A 4,443-nucleotide genomic window follows, 5' to 3' on the forward strand; every position below is an offset into this window, starting at 1 on the left:
TGGCAAACACACAAAGACGCATTGCCAGGCGTGTCCTCTGCTTTATTTCTTGGTTTCCTTTCCTTGTTCGCTGTGGGGGAGTCACCCCCATTAGGATCTGCTGCGGAAATGTGATTAGTGACAAATCTGACTTCCCATTTTCTTAATAACCGAGATGGAAGGAAAAGAGAGCTTGCCTCTCTTAAGTGCGATTCATGGGAAATGTGTTTTGCATATCTTCGGGGCAATTTTGGGGATGTTAAAAAATAATTGCTAGAAAAATACGTTGGAGCTCAGTCACTAGAAAAAAAATTACTTAAGGAGCCGTTTTCATCAGCATTCCGCAAAGTAATTAGAAGTTTGCATTTAATAAATATCTCTCTAGTCTCCGGGATTCTTTCCAAGTTGTGAAAATTAATTGTGAGATATGTGCTGGGTGTCTGTTTGCAGATTTGATGACATGTGGCAGGGGGAGCTGGGGATGCCACCGGTGCTCTTTCGATGAGCAATCCTCAGGCTCTTGGGGCTTCACAGAGGCCCAGGGGAGGGCGACAGGGGGCCGGCATGGCTCTGAAGCCCTTTCCGAGACAAGGTGCCCCAGTGAGCCAAAGGTCGGCATGGTGTGCCCACCTCTACATCAGAGACAGATTATGCTGCTTCGGGGACACTTCCACGGTGGAGGGTGGTGAGGGACATGAGCCAAGGTCGGTGTGGTGGCTGGGAGCTTCTGCGAGCTTGGTTTTTGTCCAGATCTGTAAATGTTGGACTTCGGTTGTACTGACCTTGCCCGCTCGGTGCCCAGGCTGGTTTGGGGCATGTACACTTCACCAAGAGGAAGCCGCCCGAACTAGGGAGAGAAGGGAGAGGATCCCTGGGGTCGGCCCTCCTGTGACCCCATGGAAAGGGGAGACTCCCAAAATCTTTCTAGAAGCACTGAGGAGGGAAATGGAACTCAGCTGTGTTGGCAGGCCCCGGCAGGGCCCAGAAGGGCCAGCATCCGGGCCCGAGGCGGGAGGTGGAGCCGGGCCCTGGGCAGCTGAGCCCTTGGGACATACACTTTCTGGGTCTGGGATGATAAATAATGACACTACCGTTGTGCTCAGCACCCATGATAAGCACATGTCCTAACCCTCCCGAGCTCTCAGTGTCAAGGGCCGAGTCAGGGCCGAGCAAGTTAGGGATCTGTCTCTGGAATCTTCCTACCTATCCCTTTGGAGGTGAGGGAGCTCAAGTTCAAGAGGTGAGGTTACTGGCCCAGTCGCCCAGTGGAGGAGGGGGAACCTGGGGTGGCCCAGAGCAGGAGCAGAGGGCTCTGCTTGTATCGTCACCTCCTGGCATCTTCCCACCAAACTGTCGAGGGAGGGCATAGGGTCCCCCATTTCCAGATGACAAGCTGAGGCTCATCTGGCCGTGGGGGAACCTGGCATGGGCCTGACGTCTGCCTCCTTCCCGAGACACAGCCCTGCCCCCCTCCCCACGTCTCTGGCTGGGAGGAGAGAGGGGTCATTCACCCCTTGCCCCCATCCCTGCCGGTCAGCCTGGCTCAGCCCAGCAGAAGCCATAGGAGGTCCAGGGAGCCTGGAGCGGCTTCAGAGGCCACGATGGACATGATGAAAGCCGGGGAGCACGGGACCCAGCTGAAAGGTTAGAGGAAGCGGGATTATTCTGCCTGGGGAGCGGAAGGCCCAGGGGGCAGGGGCCCTGGCTAATGGCAAGCACCAGATGCTGACCAGCTGTTCTGTGTCTCCCTGGAGGCCCAGCAGGACCAGAAGGGCTTCTACAGCAGGAGGGAATTAGGGGGGATAGAAGAAAGAACTGGCTGAGCGAGTGGTTGGGGCAGAAAGAGCAGGGGAGCCATCCTCTGAGGACTGTGGCTCCTGACAGGGGCCCTGAGCCAGAGAGAGAGAGAGAATTTGGAAAGTTGGCCTCCTCCTCCGGGGTGGTGATTTGAATGAATCCACCACCCAGCCCTGCCTCGTGGACCAGAGTCCCTACCGACCCAGTGGGGCCGGCGGTCTGAGCTCTCAGGTCTTGGTCAGAAGCCTCTGAGGCCACTTCCCCAAACTCACCAAGTGGTCGTGGGTCTGGACCCATGCAAGCCGGGGACAGCCCGACCCAGAAGTCAGCGGCCAAAGCCCCTAAAATGTCATGATGCCCCCACCCCCACAGCTCATCAAAATGGCACTAAACTGTGAAGTAAGTGTTAGGAAGGTGGGCAGAGGCCCAGTACTCCCCACAATGAATACTTCGGTGCCTTAAAACAATCCGACTACAGTCTCCAGGTGCCTATGCCCAGCGGGTGCTTTTAACCCAGGCTCCTTCTGCTTGCCGGTGACTCAGCCTGGAGCCTCCTCTCTCCGGGCCACTGGCTTGGGGGGGCTCGTGAAGAGAGGAGGCGGCGAGACCCTGTAAAGCCCCGCTCGGGGCTGGCACATAGCTGGCCGGCTTCCTTTCTTCCTGCAAACCTCCGACCTCACCCCACCTCAAAGCACTGTTTTTCTGGTGGACTCGATCCTGCTTCTGGAGGGACAAACTAGGGTGCTCCTGCCTGCTTCCTCTGCCCCTTTTGGAACCCAGGGTGGTTGGACAAGATACAGATGCTCCGTTCAAATGTAATTTCAGATAACTGGGAATGATTTTCTTTCTTTGTTTCTTTCTTTTTTAGTATAAGTATGTCCACTGCAATATATGGGACATATTAAAATAAAAAAAAAAAGTTATTCATTGTTTATCTGAAATTCCAACTGAATGGCACATGCTGTATATTTATTTGCTAAATCTGGCAGCTCCATCTAGAGCCCCTTCTGGGATAGTTGAAGGTGCCTGTTCCCTTCCCGAGAGAACCTTCCAGGCTTTTCTCTGGCAGGAGGTACCCGGGTCGGAGGCACTGCATCTAGAGACGCCGTCATCATCCCTTTATTGTTGCCAAGGGCAGAAAATGAATTTCCTTGTGATAATTTTTCTTTCAGTATATAATTTTGGAGGGGGCTTGGGCATTCCCTCACAGTGGGAATTATTTATCAGGGAAATGAGGGATTTTTGAGTTCGTTGTTTGTAGAGAATGTGGCAGTGCCGCTGGGCTGCCTGCCTCTGATCTCTGGCTTCTTTGGAAGAAGATCGAAAACAGCCGACGACGTCTCAGGAGGGAAATTTTTCCCTCCGGCGCTTCTGAGAGCTCATCTCTATGTAAAACTTGTTAGGACACAGGTGGATTTTTAAGGAGAAAAAGTCAAGGAAAGAAAAAGACAAAGGGCCAGCAAAAGTTCTTGGGGCAATGGTATTTTATTTTTTCAAATTGCGGAGGGCTTTTCCAAAAAATTATTCCCCAAAGGGCGGCTGTATTCGCATACAGACTGAGGTCTTTATTGTTCTTTCTCCCTCTCTTAAACTCAAAGTTGTTACAAATTATTTGAACTAAGCAATCAGGAATAAAAGATGAACAGAACATGAAAAAGGAAACAGATAAAAAGTAAATAAAATACATGCTAGAAAGTCTTTATATTAGATTAAAAATTTTGACATTTGACTTTATACTTTGGTGTACCATCATAATCACGTTTAGTTTCAAAATGTTATAATTAAAACTTCAAATCTAGACGGCTTTTTCTCACTTTTTCTAAATATTTGATGGCTTTTTTTTTTTTTTTACCATCTTGCTGGAGCAGGAGAAATATTTCAGTGTGAGAAAATAATGCATTCAGTGTGTTTCTTTTTTAGAATGGCATTCAAAGGCAGTCAAGCTCTGCTCTTAAGCTGGCAAAATTTTGCAAAGATAAAATCCTAGCCCCAATTCATACCAGAATGAGAGCAGGCGGAGTTAACCAACATTCAGGCAAGTCTGAACTGATGGAGCGAGTCCTGTGTCACCAAGCAAAGAGTCCAGCTGAAACCTAAGGGACCCAAACCTCAGCCTGTACCCCCTTTCCATTTCCCACCCACCCTCTCCCCTCTCGGAGCATAAACCCCAGATCAGAATCTTGGCTCCAAGCCTGGAGCTGGGAGGTGCAGCTTGATGTCAATTACGGCCCAATTCCAGAGGTGCCATCAAAGAGTTAGCTAGGATGTCCCAGTGCGCAAATGTGGGATAATTGGGAAACAAATTCTACAAACATCTTGAAAGGGGCAAAAGACCTTTGATCTTTCTATAGAAAGGCAGACATTACAGACGTTGCTGCCTTTTGGGGTCTGCACACATTTCATACCAGGTTAGAGGATGCCATCTTTCTGAGAAATCAGCCGACACCTAATTCCATCGTACCTTAATTATCCTAACTGGTTTCGTATGTCCAAAGGCATTTTCCCCAAAGATTAGAGGAGAGAGAGGGACTGACAAAATAATTAAATATGCAATTTGCCAAGCGTGGGCAATATGGCTTTGAAATCACCTTTTCAGGAAGTTTTACCGCTTGTTCATGGACATGTATATTGCAGGCTGCAGACTTTTATTTAAGCTCTTTTGATTGC

The sequence above is a fragment of the Pteropus vampyrus genome, unplaced genomic scaffold, assembly GCF_000151845.1.
Source record: "Pteropus vampyrus isolate Shadow unplaced genomic scaffold, Pvam_2.0 Scaffold95, whole genome shotgun sequence".
Taxonomy (NCBI): domain Eukaryota; kingdom Metazoa; phylum Chordata; class Mammalia; order Chiroptera; family Pteropodidae; genus Pteropus; species Pteropus vampyrus.